This window comes from Vespa velutina, chromosome 8 (assembly GCF_912470025.1).
Source record: "Vespa velutina chromosome 8, iVesVel2.1, whole genome shotgun sequence".
NCBI lineage: Eukaryota > Metazoa > Arthropoda > Insecta > Hymenoptera > Vespidae > Vespa > Vespa velutina.
Genome location: NC_062195.1, coordinates 6,802,101 through 6,822,100, shown reverse-complemented (window position 1 = coordinate 6,822,100; position 20,000 = coordinate 6,802,101). Strand labels below are relative to the sequence as shown.

The following is a 20,000-nucleotide window of genomic DNA, read 5'->3' as shown; positions in this document are numbered from 1 at the left end:
ATGAAATTAAGAAAGAATCTCGATATATATATATCGACAGATCATCAAGTACATACATACATACATACATACATACATATATATATATACATACATACATACATACATACATACATACATACATACATACATACATACGTACATGCTACTATCTCTAAAACATCTCTCTACTCGTACGCTGAAATTATCCGTTCTTGGAAGCACCGGTCATGCTGGAACCCTTCGACCTCTCTCTTCCTCCCTCCTCGACACGTGGCCGGGACTGACGTCACGAATCGCACGATCCTCCAGGAGGATCTTGAAGGTCCGTTCACAAGGGAAACGCCCTGGTTAAAGCACAACGTTAATTTTCATTATTATAACGTCTATCCGATCGAAACTGTAGATCATCAGTTCTCTCTCTCTCTCTGTTTTTCTTCGTTTGCTTCGTTAAATCGAGATCCTGATATAATTATACATTTGCCTTCCTTAGTATTATCTCTTTCTCTTTCTTTCTCTCTCTCTCTTTCTCTCTCTTTTTCTCTCTCTCTCTCTTTGATCAGAGACCTTCGAGAATCTCTCGCAATCGCGAGAACGAACGACGAAGATTCGCCATAAGAGAGACAGAGATAGAGAAAGAGAGAGAGAGAGAGAGAGAGAGAGAGAGAGAGAGAGATAAAAAGAGAGAAACGTTCGACGGAAATAGAATGAAAAAATCGCTTAAAATTCCAGACGCAAAGCTCGAATGTGCGCGCGAGCACACGCGCATTCAGCGTAAGAGGCATCCATGGAATATCGTTTCTTTGTTAAAGAGTCGCGTGAAACGCCATCGTCGTCGTCGTCGTCGTCTTCGTCGTCATTTTCGTTGTCGTCGTCTTCTTCTTCTTCTTCTTCTTCTTCTTCCTCCTCGTCATCGACGTCGTCCACGTCGTCCTTCTTAGTCGTTAGAATTGCCATCGGAGGAGAGAAAAGTCCATGGAACAGGAATGATGAAACGAACACACTTGACGCAATACACCCTTCGGTCGCATAATAAACCGTTCCAGGTGTTCGCGTGGGAGACGAGAATTACTCGACGTGTACTTAGCTGATAATAATAATCCATGAACGCTTCCACCTATCGATGCCCCGAGCCGCACACGCCAGCGCGCGTGCACAAACACATACACACACACACACACACACACACACACACATGTACACACATATTGCATGTACACTGACATGGTACTCTTTGCTAGATCGAATGCATAAGGATGAATCGCGTAATTAGCTTAATTATATATCTTATCGAATTTATTACGGGCGAAAGTGTATACCTCTGTCGATATGTATAGTATTGATTCGTGTGTTATAATCGTAATGTTTCTCTTTTTCTTTTCTTTTCTTGTCTGTTTTCTTTCTTTCTTTCTTTCTTTCTTTCTTTCTTTCTTTTTTGTTTTTCTCTTATCACAACAAAATTGACAATTTATTTACACCGCATGGTTTTCTCTTTGACACCTTCTTTTCCTTTTTCTTTCTTCTTCTTCTTCTTCTTCTTCTTCTTTCTCTTCACGTAGAATTGATTAGCATTAAATTTATGGACATCGATCTTGGATATATTTATTTTTATTATTATTGCATTAAAATGCATTTTCTTCCTTTCCTTTTTCTCCTTTTTCTTTTTTCTTTTCTTTTTCCTTTTTTTTTTTTTTTTTTTTTTTTTTTTTTTTTTTTTTTTTTTTTTCACAATATAATATCACATTAATCAAAATTAAGAATATGAGTTATTAAAGAAAGATCAAATAATATCGATGATTTCTATGACTTGAAAATATGAAATTTGAAATCGTTCAAATTGACGAGTTCCGTAAATATCCTAGCGTTCATAAAACGTACGTCGTAGGTACGCGTATACTGGTAAAATTCAAGATCGTAGTCGACGACGATGCCTCGTAAAGACGAACGTAAAGATATCCGATGGGTGAGGTGCCGATCGGAAAGCGCAACGATAACGGTACGGGCTCCGATAATTTATACGGCATTGCATTAGCCAGCTCCGTGTCTTTTTCGTCTTCGTTGTCGTCGAAGACGAAGACGAAGACGACGACGACTACGGAGGATCCTACCTACGTACATATACATGCATGTATACACGTAAACATACACATGCACTTATATATATATATATATATATATATATATATATATATATAAACACAAGCATGTACAAGATCGTCGTCTAGCACTTTCTCCAAGGCCTTCTTCGAGGATCACCGTCGTGTATTCTTTGCTCGCAGCCACGATTTGCATAAAAGCGCGGTTCTCTCGCGACTCCCGGAATAATAACAATATACAATAACTCTAATAGGTGGCCTCGACTCGTAGGATAAGTCTACGCGAACGTAACGAACGTTCTACGTCCCCCCTAGCAAACTTTTCTTTCTTTCTTTCTTTCTTTCTTTCTTTCTTCCTTTCCTTCTTTTTTCCTTTCTTTCTTTCTTTCGTTTGTTCGTTCTTTCTTTCTTTCTTTCTTTCTTGCACTTGCGCGTGCATGCGGCCAGAGCCCGCGTAACGTAGTTAAATGCGCGTATAATAGCCGTGTACACGGTCGACGAGAAAACCGCGAAGAGTACCTGGTCCGAATGGTTGGCTACTTGCCTGCCGTCTCCCGTTCTTTCTTCTTCGAAGTAAAGGAAAAAGAAAAAAGTGCAAAAAAAAGAAAAAAAAAAAGAAAAGAAAAACAAAATAGAAAAGAAAAGAAAAGGAAAAAGAAACGAAAATAAGAAGAAAAGGAAAAAGTCAACGTAAGACGTTCTTTCGATTATGAAATTCAAGTTGAAACAAGAATAGAATAAAAAGAAGAAAAAGAAATAGAAGTAGAAATAGAAGAAGAAGAAGAAGAAGAAGGAGAAGGAGAAAAAGTACAAGAAAAAGGTTGTGGATGAGATTGCTAATCGACCGACCCCGATACAAGTGAGAGATACTAGAGAATTCATTTATCCGTAATAAGAAGGGAATATCCATGATATTATAATAGAAAGCAAAATGGTGAGGAGACGACCTCGCGTCTCATTTTAATCTGATCGAAGGATCCTTGGAATCGCGTGGGTGTCCGATCGATCGGTAGGGTGCCTCCTCGTGATTTATAAATAAATCATATCGTGCTCTCCTCGTAGCTGGTATATTCTCGTTACGAAGGACGAAAGACGACAACGATCTTTTCCGCGAAATCAGTAAATATCCCACCTCGTCGTTCACTTTGCCTATCCTCAGAGAGTGTCTTCTAAACAAAGGCTTGGATTGGCATATTGCGTATTGCCACCAATGATGATGATGGTGGTGGTGATGGTGGTGGTGGTGGTGATGTTGGTGGTAGTGGTGGTGGTAATATTGGTAGTAATAGTAGTAGTAGAAATAGTAATAGTGTAGTAGTAATAGTAGTAGTAAATAATAGTAGTAGTAGTAGTAGTATTGATGGTGATGGCGATGTTGATAGTGGTAGTAGTGGGGTAGTGATGGTGTGCGGAACGAACGAGAGACGTATATAGGCGAACCTTAGAGATTGTAGGCTTGGTGTTAGGGAGCCCAAGGCCAACACCTGCATCGGAAACCCCACCACCAGTACTAACCACCAACACATTTATAGAGATCTATACACTATCTCGTTTCTACCAACACGCTTTCGATCCTTGCTGCGGCGCTCTGAACAGAACTGTACCGATACCAGTTTCCTCCTCTCTCTGTTAACTACCATTAAATATACCGGCACTTTGTCCTTCTTCTTCCTCGGATCCTTCCACATTGGCGACGGTGTATTTTATTATTCCTTCTAGATCTCTAGTTCTTTACTTTTAATTATAGTCTTTGATTTTTCTTTATTTCTCTCTTTCTCTCTCTCTCTCTCTCTCTCTCTCTCTCTTTCTCTCTATCTCTCTTTACGAAAGATTACATAAATTATACCTCCTCGTCTTTTCTCCCTCCCTCTCTCTCTCTCTCTCTCTCTCTCTTTTTCTTTCCCCTCTTTTTTTCTTTATCTTCCTCTCTTTCTTGACATGGCTCGCTCAGGTAGCTTCGAAGAAGGAAGAAGAAGAAGAGGAGAAAGATAATCGAGTTGGGAAAGAAGAGAATAGGTTCTTTCGTTCGGGCATACGAGCGGGTCAAAGCGATCGTGGAATCGGTCAGACCAGCAATAGGCCTGTTCTATCTCTTTTTCTCTTTCTCTCTCTCTCTCTCTCTCTCTCTCTCTCTCCCTCCCTCTTTTTCTCTTGTGGATTATACCTGTCCCGTGGAGTTTCTTCAACCTGCGCGCATTTAGCGTACGTTTTCCCTTTCGCTTCCTACGCATCTCTCTCTGTGGAAGGCACCCTTCCAGAGAGAAAGAGAGAAAGAGAGAAGAGAAACGTGAAAGAGAAAGAGGGAGGTAGAACTCGAACGTACGGACTCTCCGTGTCCTGCACTTTATAGCGCAATACATTACGAGCACGGTGCTCGGCGTGGGCCGACGTATCTCTCTCTCCAACTGTCCAGGTGAACCCACGTCCTCCACTGGCCGCTGCCTGCCTGCCTGGCTTGCCTGGCTTGCCTGGCTTGCTTGCCTGCTTGCTTACTCGCCTGCTTGCCTGCTCGCCTGGCTGGCTAGCTGGTCCAGCTTCGGCGGTAGCACAACTCCGGTTCCAGTTGACCAGTTTCTCTCCGGGCAGTCCACTACGATCTCTCTCTCTCTCTCTCTCTCTCTCTCTCTGTTTCTCTCTATTTCTCTCTTTCTCTCTTTCTACCTTCGACCACCACCATTACCACTACCACTACTAATATATACTATATAGATATGCTCCAAGCATAAGCCGGTTGAGAGCAACCGGCTGTGCTTGCGATGGCATTGACGTGGTGCACCGAACGGCGAAAGTAATGCACCGTACACACGCCGTGATCCTCGCCACCGTCCTCCTTCTCCTCCTTCTTCTTCTCCTCTTCCTCCTTCTTCTCCTTCTCTTCATCTTAGTCGTCGTAGTCGTCGACGGCAGCGTTGGTAAACTGCTAATCCGTTCCACGTATTTACTACGTGCCACTTGCCTCCGCACGCCGGCAGTTGCTTTGTAGGTTACTACGAATGCGTAAAATCGACGTCCCTCACTCTTTCTCTCTCTCTCTCTCTCTCTCTCTCTCTCTTTCTCTTTCTCTTTCTCTCTCTCTTTCTCTATCTATCTTTCTCACTGCGTGGACGTGCGCTACCTCGCACCTTTCCCCGTAAATTCCCTCCTCCACCTTCGAAGAGCTCAGTCTAAGCAGGTTTTCTCTATTTTTCCTCCTCCGGGGAGTGTTTATCGAGGTCGTCGAGGTCCATCGAGTGCTTGTCAGGAAGCAGAGAATCGCTCGAGGTAGAACGAACAAATAGAGATATTGGCTCTTTTTCTTTTCTTTTTCATCTTCTTTCTTTCATTTTTTTTCTTTTTCTTTCTCTCTTTCTCTCTCTCTCTCTCTCTCTCTTTTTTTTTTTTTTTTTTACTTTTTCTCTTTACGCTTTTTTTTTTCCTTCCTCTTTGTCCTCTTTACCCTCTTTATTTATTTATTTCTAGAGATACATAATCATTGCCATTTGAAAGAGCTTCTGTCTTTTGTAAATAACGAAAGACTTCTTTTTCTTTTTCCTTTTTTTCTATTTTAATAGATACAACGAGTGTTAATCAGTCCTATCTGTCATTATCACAAGTATCATTTGCATTAATTTATACATCAACAGAGTACTCTTTTAATTATATCCAACTCATTAATATCATTGAATCTTAATAAGACGTATTTTATTGCCAATACGTGAAATCATTAATTAAAAATTATAATAATATGAATATCTCTGTCTCGATCCGTGATTAGTACAATTGATGATTTACCTTAAGCAATTGATATTAAATCAACTATTGAATTAGTCCATATAAATCTATTTTATTATGGTACTTATGATCTATGAATTGCACTATGATCAATATAAATGAAAATTCATTATTGCGAAATAACGATTTGATTTAACGAGAGTAATATCGTAGAGTAATCAAGGGTCGATAGGAAGATCAAAGAAGAATCATCGATCCTACTACCGGGATTCACCCATATCATCTTTCTCTATCTCTTTCTATCTCTCCTCTTTTCTTCCGACGATTTCCATGATAGATCGCCTCGATCGTGGGCGAATTACGTTCGTAGATCTCTTGCGATTTTCTTCGTTTGTAATTCAAAGGCGAAACGCGGATCTCTGACGACCACGACAGCGACGACGACGACGACGACGACGACGACGACCTATGTAAATTACTCTAGGGAGCACCGGCAATCCTTAAAGCCGATATACACACATATACATACATACATACATACATACATACATACATACATACATACATACATGCATACATACATGCATACATACATACGTATGTACATATATATACACATAATGAGATTAGTCCTACGCCCGGCGTGCTCCAAGAGACATTTCGTAACAATTCCGCGCGCGCGGTGTGCGCGCTCATGCGTGCCACGACCTGAATCTTTTCTTCTCTTTCTGCACGTACATAGATACTTACATACATACAAAACCATTGGTTGCTTCGATAGATAGAATACTCCGTGTTCCTGGATACCGTTCATCTATAGAGATTTATGTTTGTATATACATATATATATTTATTTTTATTTGTATATATATATATATATATATATATATATATATATATATATATATATATATGTACTTGTATAGGATTAGGTAACACAACATGTTTATATATATATATATATTCCTCTGACTCTCAATCTGAAATTTTCTCTTAAGACTTCATAAATCGATTCCCGAAACGTGCATAGATCGATAGACAAGAAAACATTCTTTTCTCACGATCTTTAATTACGTTGTATATATTACAACTTTGAAGATATATATATATATATATATATATATATATATATATATATTTAATTACACGTTTAATAATTTAATTGATACAAGATATGTATGTATATAAGTTAGATATAAGATGATGACTGTCTTTGAAATTAATTTTAAACTGGTTCTCTTTCTTTCTCTCTCTCTCTCTCTCTCTCTCTCTCTCTCTCTCTCTCTCTCTCTCTCTCTCTCTCTCTCTCTGTTTAATCATCTCCAACTTGGTAAATCGATTTTCGAAACGTAAAATATACATTAAGAAATTTTCTCAGATGATTTTTAATACGAGAACGTTGTAAAGTTAAATTACATAAGATTTAATATATTAATTGATACAAGATATGGCACCGTTTTTTAATCGATCCTATTAGAAGTCTAATAAGAATAATATACGTATTATCGATGATAATATTTAATCGGTCGTCTATTGATAATCAATGATAAAAATTTTCTATTAAAGTAATATACAAAACGATCCTTATACTCGCGAATGTATATATCTACTAACGTCTAACATAGATCGGAAATTGAATTCTCGCTAATTTGCAAAGTCGTTAACGCGAGTAGATCCTACGGCCGTTGCAATTATAACGGGACACCGGGCGTCGTATAATTAATCCTTTGATCTGAGCGTGTGTGTAAACGTTAATTGGATTACAGGCTATCGATTCGACAGCTAATTCGATCCTCCGTCCTGGAGGACGAGCGAGAAATGTATAGATGGATAGATAGATAGATAGAGAGAGAGAGAGAGAGAGAGAGAGAGAGAGAGAGAGAGAGAGAAAGAAAATAGACAAAGATACGACGTATCTTTTCGTATTCGAGATATCGTACTTTCGTACAGTTACATTTTACTTTTGAGATGAATCGTAAAATCACTTTGGGACGAAAAAAAAAAAAAAAAAAAAAAAAGAAAAAGAAAAAAAAAAGAAAGAACTCTTCGTGTTTGTTGGAAGTATCTTACACGACACTAAAACGGGTCCTCCTCTCTCGTTATCTCAACTTAAGTCGGGAAATCGCGCCATTATAATAACGTACGTCTCGAACGGTTTCATTTGCATGCAAAGTATAAAAGTATCGAATCCGATCGAAATGTCTTGTAAAAACGTCGAACGTTTGTTAAAAGAAAAAGAGAGAAAAAAATAGAGAGAGAGAGAGAGAGAGAGAGAGAGAGAGAGAGAGAGAAATCATACACGGTGACTTTTTTTTCTATCGAACGTTATTTTATTATTTTCTTCTTTTCCTTTTTTTTTTCTTTTTTTTTTCTTTTTTTTTTTTTTAACGTCTCATCTCGTATTAAAGAGAGGGAAAAGGATAGAAGAGAAGCGTTCTACGTGAGAGTCACGTACGTACATACAAAGTATCTCTCTCTCTCTCTCTCTCTCTCTCTCTTTCTCTTTCTGTCTACTCGACATACGAATGTATACACATATACGTACATATACATACAGGGAGACGGATAGAGAGACAGACACATAGGCGTAGTAAGAGACATTACTATGTATCTGTTCTCTCCCCGTGGCGTGCATTCGTATTCGTGTCTTGGGTTACGACAGAGTAGGCCCGTTATCGGGGCCTGCTGATTGCCTTTGAACAAAGAGAGCCTCGGTTGGCCGCGTCGGTCCGAGCGGGACGACGATAGAGTACGAGAGGAAAAGAGTAACACGAGGAGATTGTTCGTGATGAGGTGGTTAGACTGGTTCACGCACGTGTGTGAGTCTGGCAACACTGTCTGCTGTTCCCGGTGTGCGTCTCTTAAACTGCATATGGAGCCGTGTACCTCGGCTCAACAACGCGAGAGGGGAAAAGACCAACCTCCTCTCCCCTTCTCTCTTCTCTCTTACTATTTCTCTCTTATTTTCTCTCTTCATCCTGAACCGTTCCTTGCGTGAACTTGTTCTCTCCTCTTTTACCTTCCTATACAGATACGCGTGGGGCACTATGTATATATTTAACATATATATATATATATATATATATATATATATATATATATATATATATGTATGTATGTATGTGTGTGTGTGTTTCTGTCGACTAGCAAAGATCGAACGCACCAAGTCCCGGACAAGTGGTGTTTGCCGTGCTAAGTATCTCCATCGGGAAAAGGAAAAAGGGTGAAAGCCTTTTGGAAAATCCTAGGATAATCGCTTCTTTGTCCCTCTCTCTCTCTCTCTCTCTCTCTCTCTCTCTCTCTCTCTCTCTTTCTATCTCACTCTTCTTCTTCTTCTTTTTCTATCTCTTTTTTTGCCCTCTCCCCTTCTTTTTTTCCCCCTCTCTTTTTCTTCCTTTTCTTTCGTTTTTTCTTTTCTTGTATTTTTTCTTCTTTTTTTTTTTTCTGTAAGTAGACGAGCCTTCAAAAGATCGTTTATTAGAGAGGGTGGTCTACGTATGTATATAAGCGCATTGAGAAAACGTAGTTTGTATATTTTAACGGAGATATAACTTAGAAACAGGTGCGCAAAACTCGCGACTATCGAAGCATAAAAATGTTTTTATTATAGGATACAAGATATATATATATATATATATATATATATATATATATATATACCTACGTTGTGAGAGCCTCGTTGTAATTAGAGTTTAATTTCTATCGTTGACCGATCGTCCATCGACCGACCATCGTGTTTGTCGGTGGTTCGATTGAGAAAAAAAAAAAAAAAAAAATAAAAATCATTTATTTTTTTTCTTTTCCTCACATGTACCATAAACATATTTGTATTTATGTATTCATGTATGTTACGTATTATTTTATAGGTATATGTATTATACATAGCGAGAAGAAGAGGGTTGTTAGAATAGGTTTATTTTTGTTTTCTTCGAAACCTGTTGCCCTTAGATGATTTCATTTTTTGTTTGTTTGTTTGTTTCTTCCTTTTTTCTTTTTTTTTTTTTTTTTTTTTTTTCTAATCCTATTCCTAATCCTTCAAAATTTATATTAATATTTGTCATAAGTAAAATCGCATATGTTCGTTTGATTTTAATTTATTTTGCAATTCTTTTTTATTTGTTAAGTTTTTTTCCCTCTTTTTTTTCTTTCTCATTTTTTTTCTTTTTTTTTTTTTTTTCTTCTTCTGAAGACTTCTTCGAATATTCTAATCGTACATAGATAGAAGTTGACAGACACGAACGATTATCTAATCTTTTCCAAGTTTTTCTTCCTCTTCGTAGTTAAGATTTGACGTGAGTTCATGTCCCAAGCAGAGAGGAGAAAGAGCTTCGTGGAGATCGTGCGAACGTTCGTGTGAATATATGTTTGTATGTGTTATTATGTATACGTGTACGTACGTACGTGAGCGCGCGCATATGTGTGTGTGTGTGTGTGTGTGTGTGAGCGCGCTCTCACTGTCGCAGTGTACCTTTCGAGGGTGTTAATGCGTGTGGAGGCGGGTTCGTTGGGCCGACTCGTTCGTTTCTTCCCTCTTTCTCTCTTCTCTTAACCATCCTCCTTCCTCCTCTCATCCTCGTTGCTCTTACTGTAGGCACTGATTTGTTTTGGTTCACCGAGTAACTCGCGCGCGAGGAGAATCGTCATCATCATCGTTCGTCGTCGTCGTCGTTGTTCTTCGAACGATCGATTCGTGTATATGTTCGTGTGTTTGCATGCGTGCATGCGTCTCTCTCTCTCTCTCTCTCTCTCTCTCTCTCTCTCTCTCTTTCTCTCTTTCTCTCTTTCTGTCTGTATGTGTACGATAACGATGGCATGCACTTTTTTATGTTAACTTTATTAATGACATTAAAGTTGCTTATAAAATAATTCTTTAACTTCTTACCTATCTTTCACTTTTTTTTTTTATTTTTCTTTTTTCGTGTAAATTTTGTCCATTAAAAATTTTCCGTAATCAATTGCATTGTAATTTTTGTTTAAGAATGAAAAGTATGAAACGTACATAAATTACGACGGATTTTGTAATAATAAAAATATAAAACTCTTTTCTTTTTTTCCCCCGTATTAATTTTATTAACGTAAAATTTATAATCAATGAGAATATAATAATAGTAAATGTTAATATGTTATTTTGTTGTAAATAATAAGGAATATAAAAATATCTTTAAGTACAATGCGAATAAGAATTTATTCGTTGGACTTTAGACGTTCGTTTTTATTTTGATTTGAATCGAAGCTAAATTACTATAAAAAAAAAAAAAAAAAAAAAAAAAATTAATAAATGAATAAAAATAAAAAGAAAAAGCAAAAAGAAAATGAACGAAAGAAACGTAGGAAAAATAATTAGAAAGATGACTCTCTTCTTCTTCTCCTTCTTCTTCTTCTTCTTCTTCTTCTTCTTCTTCTTCTTCTTCTAACTAACGACAAAAACAACGTTTTCTTTTTTTCAGGAGATCGGAGGATGCGATTTTCGAGTCACGTTTAGAAAGAAGACGGTCAGCGGCCTTTCTTGGTTCAGGACTTCTCAAGAGTAACAAGTACCTACGTTTTTTCTTTTTTTCTTTTCATTTCTTATGTTTCTACCAATAAGAAGAAAGGAATACTGGTAGCATATAGGAGAGACATGGTTGTCTCTATCAGGCACGTTTTTTCTTGAAAATTCTCACGTGTCCTCGCGTTTACACCCGCGCTTCCATGAACTTCTCTCTCTCTCTCTTTCTTCGAATACACGAATTCGTCGTCATCTTCGTCTTCGTCTTCATCTTCATCCTCGTCCTCGTCCTCCTCATTCTCTTCCTTTTCCTCCTCCTTCGTTCGTTTCACCTTCCACCTCTCCTTCTCATTCTACCCTTTTTCTCCGTAAAGGCGTACAATAGCACCCGGCTGATGGCACTGGCGGTTATGGATGAACGGTAGCGAACGAGGAGCGACAGTCGGCAAGAAGCGATGAGAGAAAAAGGAAGATGAGAAGGATGAGAAAGAGGAGGAGGAGGAGGAGGTGGTGGTGGTGGTGGTGCTGCAGGAGATGAGGAAGATGAAGAAAAGGGAGACGAAGGAGGCTGTGGTAAATCGTTCGCCGAGCAGAATCTCTTCGAGCGGCACGTTTCTCCGACGAACTTGGAGATTCTCTCTTCTCTTTACGCCATCGCAAGAAATTTTCCCTATCTTCTATTTCCTCTCTCTCTCTCTCTCTCTCTCTCTCTCTCTTTCTCTCTCTCTTTCTCTCTCTCTGTCTGTCTGTCTGTCTGTCTTCCTTTTTGTCAACTTCGTGCAGAGAATTCTTTACGATAGGTAAAGAAATTTCGTTGACACGAGAAACGTGGCCAAAAATATCAAGAAAAATAATAAAACTATGAAAATTCCGATTTTTCTATCTTTCTATACATACTTTATACATAACAGGATGAATAAGAGATAGACAAATAAATGTAACGAACGAGAAAGAAAGAGAAAGAGAGAGAGAGAGAGAGAGAGAGAGAGAGAGAGAGAGAGAGAGAGAGAGAGAGAGAGAGAGAGAGAGAGAGAGAGAGAGAGAGAGAGAGAGAGAGACCATCAGAAAAATTGAGTTCCTTGAACCGAGACAACGCGCCTCGTGGTTCTTGTTATTGTTGTTGTTATTGTTGTTGTCGGTGCACTTCGGTTCTGTGAACTTCGGGATGACGTCCAATCTTCGTCCTCGATTCTTCGAATTGGAGAATGAGTTGTTGGTAGTACCTTATTCGTTGGAACATCGCACAAGTGAAAACACCTTTGCGTATCTTTTTCATTGCGTCTTTCCACTTTTTCTTTTTTCTTTTTTTTTTTTTTGCCTTCCTCTTCATCTTCTTCTCCTCTTCCTCCTCTTCTTCTACTTCTTCTTCTTCTTATTCTTCTTCTTCTTCTCGATTCAGATCAATCGATCGATCTTCTCTCTTTTTTTTCGATGAGTCTTCCGAGGAGATCGTATTCATCTTAAGACGGTCAAATCGATCGGAAGAGAGTTTCTCCTTTAGTATACTCGAGCACGAAAGGTATATAACATAGAGTTGCATTCGAAGCGATCTTTAAGGTACATCGAACCCTCCCTTTATATGTTCCTTTATACCCTCTTAAATATACCTGAATCCTCGAAAAGGATTTCGAATGCATAGTAAGGAGGAACAGGTGTCAAGAGCTGATGGAGAAACGTTGAGGAAGGAGGTGATACGTAGGAATCGACACGAAGAAATAGAGAGAGAAAGAGAAAAGATGTAAAAGAAAAATATAGGAAACAAGACGAAGAGGAGAGAAAGGGAGTAAGTATAAAAAAGATATATATATATATATATATATATATATATATATACATATATATACATATATATATCTTTAAAAAGAAAGAGTAGTGGTGGCTCTCACCCAACTCCCCCTCGACTTATATTCTTGGAGCGCATCGAGGCCCGTCTCCGGGCACAGGCTCCTTTCAAGGATAACGAGTAATCCTGGATAGTGGATCCGCTGATCCGAAGGAGCAAGAAAGAGAAAGAAAGAAAGAAAGAAAGAAGGAAAGAAAGAAAGAAAGAAAGAAGGAAAGAAAGAAGAAAAGAAGGAAAAAGAAAAAAAAAATAGCTCTACTCTTCAACTCGTCCCTTTTCCATCGATCCGAAGTCTTCTAAGTCCACTCCCTGTAGAAGCCTATAATTATATATGGATTTTGATCCGTGTTAGAGTCCGAGCGATGGCCGCCGGACGACGCGATGCGATGGCCCGTCGTCGGTTGCCCCAGGCGTAGGTGGCAGAGAGGGTCAAATCCACGGAGGTCACCTTTTTTCCCCTCTTCTCTTCGAGCACCTTCAATGTTGCTAGGAAGAAGGAACTTGCTAAAGTTCGGTCGAAGTTTCTCGCTCCGGACCAGGATTCTCCTTCTCCTTTTTTTTTCTTTCTATCTCTTCTTTTTCTTTCTCTCTTTCTATATATATATATATCTTTCTTTCTCGCTCTTGCTTTCGCTCTCTCTCTCTCTCTCTCTCTCTCTCTCTCTCTCCCGCACGTCTCTTTGCCCTTAGAACGTGACTCGACGAAAGGCCTGGGTTTTGTTTTGACAAATCCTCCCGTACGTGTGCGTCGAGTCGCTCGGTTGGACCCTCTTTTCTGGCTTCGGGGTTTCCTGTATTGGGTCCTGTTAGTGTGCAATGGACTCTCTCTCTCTCTCTCTCTCTCTCTTTCTCATTCTCTATCTATCTATCCATCTATCTATCTATCTATCTATCTATCTATCTATCTATCTATTTCTCTCTCTTTCTCTCTCTCTCTCTATATATATATATATATATATATATATATATATATATCTTCTTCCTTCTCTTCTCGACGATGTAAAAACGAAAGAGAAAGAGAGAGAGAGAGAAAGAGAGAGAGAGAGAGAGAGAGAGAGAGAGAGAGAGAGGCAGGTACTTTAACTTGCTCGTCGTTTTGTCGAAACCCCCCACCAATCTGACCCGATATAAACACGAGTGGCTGATAGCCGTGGGGCCCTGTGAACGAGTGCAACGAAGAAAGATAGAACGATAGAGAGAAAGAGGACGAAGAAGTAGAAGTAGAAGAAGAAGATGAAGAAGAAGAAGAAGAAGAAGGAAGAGAAAGAAGGAAGGAAAGAGTCCGTGGAAGAAGGACAACTAAAAAGAGGATGATGGTATAGAAGGAAGAAGAGAGGAGAGCGTCCTCTGAGTCCACGAGTACTGCCGAGCTCACCCGAAGCAGACCGAGCTGAGATACAAACGAAACGAGCAAAGGGAGAAAAAAAAAGTGAAACACGAGGGAGGCAAAGTGCAGCTGAGCCCCAGTGGCGTAGCCGCTACTTTCTTTGCCCATGGACCGACGTACGGGCCTAATCCCGTGAAGAAAAATTATCGTCTAATTCAATATCTTCGAGGAAATTCAATAGGATTAAAAATTTTCTATGAATATCATTGATATTGTGTACAACTACAACTAGTTCTTCTTTTCTTTTTTTCTTTATTTTTTTTTTTTTTTTTATTTTTTTCGTTTGTTCGTTTTTTTTTTTGTTTGTTTGTTTTTATTCATGAAAATCAAACTGGAGATAATTTTAATAATATGATGTTTTAATTGGGACACCATAATGAACTATCTGCCTTTCTATTTTTCTTTCTTTCTTTTTGTTTTTGTTTTTGTTTTCTTTTTTTTTTGTATCTTGGGATTGGAAACAGTCCCATAAAAAGATATACCAATGACAAGGGACACCAGTTAGATTTGCTAAACCTCTGCCAAAGTGCATTAGGACGACTACGACAACGACAACGACAACAACAACGACGACGACGACGACGAGAAGAGGAAGAAGAAGAAGAAGAAGAAGAAGAAGATGAAGAAAAAGGGGATGATGCTTTTTTCCAGGCTGAATAATGTCGAGTCCCGGCCATTGTGCTGTGTGTGCAAGTCAGTCCTCAATAGCCGGGGGTCTAACCGGACAAAACAGGGACGTAGGCCCCAACGGTCTGTCCGTTGAACTGGGTCACGCCGAAGTGGTTGATTGTATTTTTTGTTGGAACATCTCTCTCTCTTTCTCTCTCTCTTTCTACTTTGGACCGGACCTCATCTCCCAACTTTTCTTTATCCTTTTCGCACTCTCCTGTACGTTTTATTCTCTTCTTCTCACTCTCTTTTGATCTCAAAAAGGGAGGAAAGAAGAGGGCGAAGGTGGAGAAAAAGTATAAGAAAAGAGAGAGAAAGAGAGAGAGAGAGAGAGGGAGAGAGAGAGAGTAGGAAGGAGGTAGGCGTCATTATGAAAATGATACTGTACCTGTAGCCAAGGGGACAGACCGCAGACCATGGCAATTACGCGTAATGAAACGTCCGGGTCCACCGTTCGCAGGGAGAGACGGCGAAGGGCAATTGACGACGTTTATACCTACGCACGGAGGAGAGATCTCGAACTCGTGTAAACTGCGACGTGGCATCGCGTGTAAATAAGTCGTAAAAAATCTGTTCGCCCCCTCCCGTCCTCTTCTCCTTTCTTGGCGAAGGCTATTCTCTCTCTCTCGCTCTCCCTCTCTCTCCCTCTCTCTCTCTCTCTTTCTTTTTTTTTCTCTCGACATTAAGGGCTACGTTACGAGCTTCGTATCCATCCCTCTTATCTTTTTCTTTCCAATTTTAAAGATTCAACGGGCGTCGATCGATCCAAAAACGAAGTAAGATCAAATCTCTGTATAATTAACTTCGTGATCATGATAATGTAATTCCTATCGAACTAAAGAGGGAGAGAGAGAGAGAGAGAGAGAGAGAGAAAGAGAAAGAGAGAGAGAGAGAGAGAGAGAGAGAGAAGGACGGACAATCATTGGAAAAAAAGTAAAAAAAAAATAAAAATAAAAATAAAATGAAATAAAATAAAAATAAAAGGAAAAGAAAAAAGTCTCTCTCTTTCCCCCCTCCCCCCTCCTCCCCCCTCCTCCCCCGTCCTCTCTCTCTCTCTCTCTTTCTCTCTTCTCCTCTTTGACTCGCATTTCTCCCTCTCATTAGAATCGCCGTAACATATCTCCTCTCCACTCATCCACGATGTATGTCGTACACACGTACTCCCCGGCATCTGAAATTCTTCAACACGTGTTCTACTCGGCGTCACACAATGTTTAGCCTTTTGTTTGACGTGAATCACCTCCCGTACGACGTTCGCTGATGTATCTGCGCGCGAGCACTCATTCCGTCGACCCCTTTCTCTCTCTCTCTCTCTCTCTCTTTCTCTATTTCGCTTTTTCTGTTTTCTATAGACGCTTGTATATGTGAGCACACCGCAAAGGGAGTACGAAGAGAGCTATGGTTACGTTTGTAGATGTTCAACAGGTACGAGGGTTCTTGCGTACGGAAACACGCTTTACGCTAGCTCTCTTTCTCTCTCTCTCTCTCTCTTTCTCTCTGTGCATATACACACATATATATTATATAGATGTACTACATATACAATCGAGAAGCATGATGAAGGGCTTCAAGTATTGTTTCCTTCTCTCTATTTCTCTCTCTCTCTCTCTCTCTTTCTCTTTTTCTCTTACCCACTCCACACATTCAGCCCTGTATGAGTCACTAGGCAAACCATAAAATAGTCATAGAAATGAGTTATGCCGGTGACCCCTTCGGTCGTATGACAAACTCATGACTATCACGACTACCTGTGTTCTCGATGCGTGTTTAGAATCGGACATCATCGGAACTGTTCGAGATATCTCGCGTATAGTTAGATCGTAAGAGAAAGAGAAAAGGACATAAGTGGTTAGAGGTTAACGAGAATTTAGATTGGCTGGTGCAGTTAGACGTTAGGTACACCAGATAAATCGTATAAATTTCTTTCGACTTTCATTCTTAATTGACCCACTTTGGCCTTAGTAAAGTTTCACAATACGTTTTACCTTTCCCGTTCTCGACATTAATATTAGCTCGAAATCGTCCTATTACCTCGATCGCTTCGATCCTTCCTCCGCTATCCGCCCTCCACCCCCCCCAATCCCCTACTCGTTCTTTTTGAGTAGAACAAGTCTCTTTCTCTTTTTCTATCTATCCATCCATTTATCTATATATCTATCCATTTATCCATTTATCTAACTATCTTTACCTTTGAGATAACGATCTGAGATTAGAGAGAACATTGTCGAAGGTATATTACCGTAGTGAAATTATTACGCGTTTGCGGGAGAACACTGTTCATTGATACTCTCTCTCTCTCTCTCTCTCTCTCTATATATATATATATATATAGATCGAAAGCGACGTTGAGATAAGATAGAACGAAGGCAAATTGTGTCTCTTAAGGCAAACTGTTTTAAAAGTAATTCTGAGTAACACTTTATCATTACATATATGCACGAACACACATACACACACACACATAGGCACACCACATACAATTTTAGATTTATCAGGATTCTATTATATTCGCCATGCGGTGTGATTAAATAAGTTCCATAACTTTTCCGGCAGCTTTGAAAAATGAAATGGCCGGCGAGAGTAATTTCTTCTCTCTTTATCCGTCTCTTTTTCTCTCGTTTGTTACTCAAGAAAGGGAGAAGGAGGTAAGGAGAAGGAGAAAGAGAGAGAGAGAGAGAGAGAGAGAATACTAGATGTTTAACGACGACCCAGATCTAAAGTGGCCGATAATTACGACGGGTTGTCAGCGTGCAAGCGGAGCAAATCACGAAGGTTCATCGTTGCTAGGAAGAATCGTTTCTTCTTCTTAGGGAGACACATTGTTTGTACAAGGAAAAAGAACACGAAATCTAATTCGAGGAGCGAGGAGACACACTTTCGACCGGTGTGTTCGAGCATACATGTTCGGGATTAGTCTCCTCGTCTGCCCTAAGTAAACAACTCCTACGTCATCGGAATGGTATAAAATGTCTTGAAAAAGAACTAGTATGAAGAACTTAGAAATGGTAAGATGTATATACATAATATATATATATATATATATATATATATATATATATATATATATATATATATCTTTAGAAACAGGTCAGATTTATTCATACGTAAATTTTACGTCGACCATCGATTTTAGTGTCCTCAAACGGTTTTAACTTATCAAAAGATTTTTTCTTTCTTTTTCGTTCAGATAAAAAAAAAATACATATATAAATATAAATACATATTTATAAATATATTAATAAATATATGTATATATATATATATATGTTCAAACAAAAAATATAATTCGCACTTTACGAGGAGTTAATTTTTACTATCAGCAATTGTAAGAAAGTTCTCGGAAAGAAATGAAAGATACTTGGAAGAGAACGTTAGGAGGTTGGCTTTGCTTTTATTATATCCGGCCATTGTCGCTTACGGGATTCCCCTCTAATTGGTGGCATAATTAATAAATATTTCCCCTTAATATTCGAAAGATACGAAGGGAAATTTACGATCTTTTTAACACCCTCTTCCTTATTTTCAGATATAAATGAAATAAGTAAGTAAAGTAAGGAAGGATAGGAAAAGAAAAAGGAAGGAAGATAGAATAATTCTTTTTGTCTTTTTTGTCGACACTTCAATTTCTCTTTTTATTCCTCTTAAATACTCCGGTTCGGTAATTCTTAAGGCTTATGGATAAATTAGAAGAGTGACGATCTTAGAGAGGAAAGTGTTTCGGAGTGATTCACGTTATTTGCAGAGTGCTGGCTCCTTCCTCTTTCCCTCTTTCTCTTTGGTCTTCTTCTCCTACATTTCACCTCTCTTTTCCCTTTCTTCGAGTCGCGCGATGGCGGAGGCGGAGGCGACGGCTGCTATGGTTTGCCTTTCTCTCTCGTGACCAAACAGGGGAGGGGGAGGAGGTGGGGTATAGAGGGCGGGGGCGGCAGCGAACCGGTGACATAATTACGCCATAGCCTGGAGGCAACTCCACCTGAGTCACTCGTCCATCCTGTATTCGCTTTCTTTTGTCCTCCTCGTTACAACGATAACGCATCTTTAAATTATATTCTAAAAAGTATATATAATAATCGTTAAATAATAAATATCGTTAAGCGTTTGTCCATCGTGTCTTTTTAAATTTGCGAAGATTTCTTTCTTTTTCCTTTCTCTTTACTTTTTCTTTTCCTCTTTTTTTCTTTTTTTTTTTTTTTTTTCTTTTTTTTCTTTTTTTCTTTTCCTTCGTTTTCGTCTCTAACGAGTCACGGAACGTTCGAAAATTCGAAACCTTTTGAATAAATAATTCACCCGAGAGGGTAGGTAACAGACGTACGAAAGAATGCTAGTATCGGAACTAGTATACTCGCTAAAACGTGACAAAGGGATTGTTTTTCCACCCCTACCGTTGAGCTCCTTATTTTCATAGAGAACGGCAAAGGTGTAGCGTAACACCGAGATCTCCATATCAATGGGGCTCCCCTACTAAGTTCGCAGGTGTACCACCCCATTCACCATAAAAGAACAAACCTTTGGGACAAGTGTGTTACGGTGGGCGCCCCGGAGAAACGGTTACACCATGATTTTCTTTTCTCTCTCTTTCTCTCGTGTACGTTTGGCATAACGTGAAAAAAAAAAAAGGAAAAGAAACGAAAAAAGAAAAAGAGAGAGAGAGAGAGAGAAAGAAGACTTTGCATTATTGAGGGGGATAGAGATCGAGGGGAGCCATGTTCAGAGTGTATGGGAATCTCACAGGTGTATGGTTTTCTAAGAGGAGAGACGAGGACTTTGCTTCGGGCAACGTTCGTTCCGTAAAAGAGGGTGTGCAAAGGGGAGACTATCTTTCTCTCT

At 39.1% G+C, this 20,000-nt stretch overlaps 1 long non-coding RNA gene across 2 annotated transcripts in view; it reads left to right on the top strand.

Annotated features, from left to right (window-relative positions):
• The window catches only part of LOC124950884, a 71,029-nt gene extending 58,787 nt beyond the window's left edge, over positions 1-12,242 (top strand). Inside the window, exons 3-4 of one of the 2 annotated variants that reach the window (XR_007101453.1) lie at positions 11,234-11,320; positions 11,649-12,242. This is a non-coding gene — a long non-coding RNA (uncharacterized LOC124950884). Of the gene's footprint in view, positions 1-11,233; positions 11,581-11,648 lie in introns of those variants that run through there. The other variant, XR_007101454.1, reaches the window with a different exon arrangement.
• Positions 12,243-20,000: the final 7,758 nt, after the last annotated feature.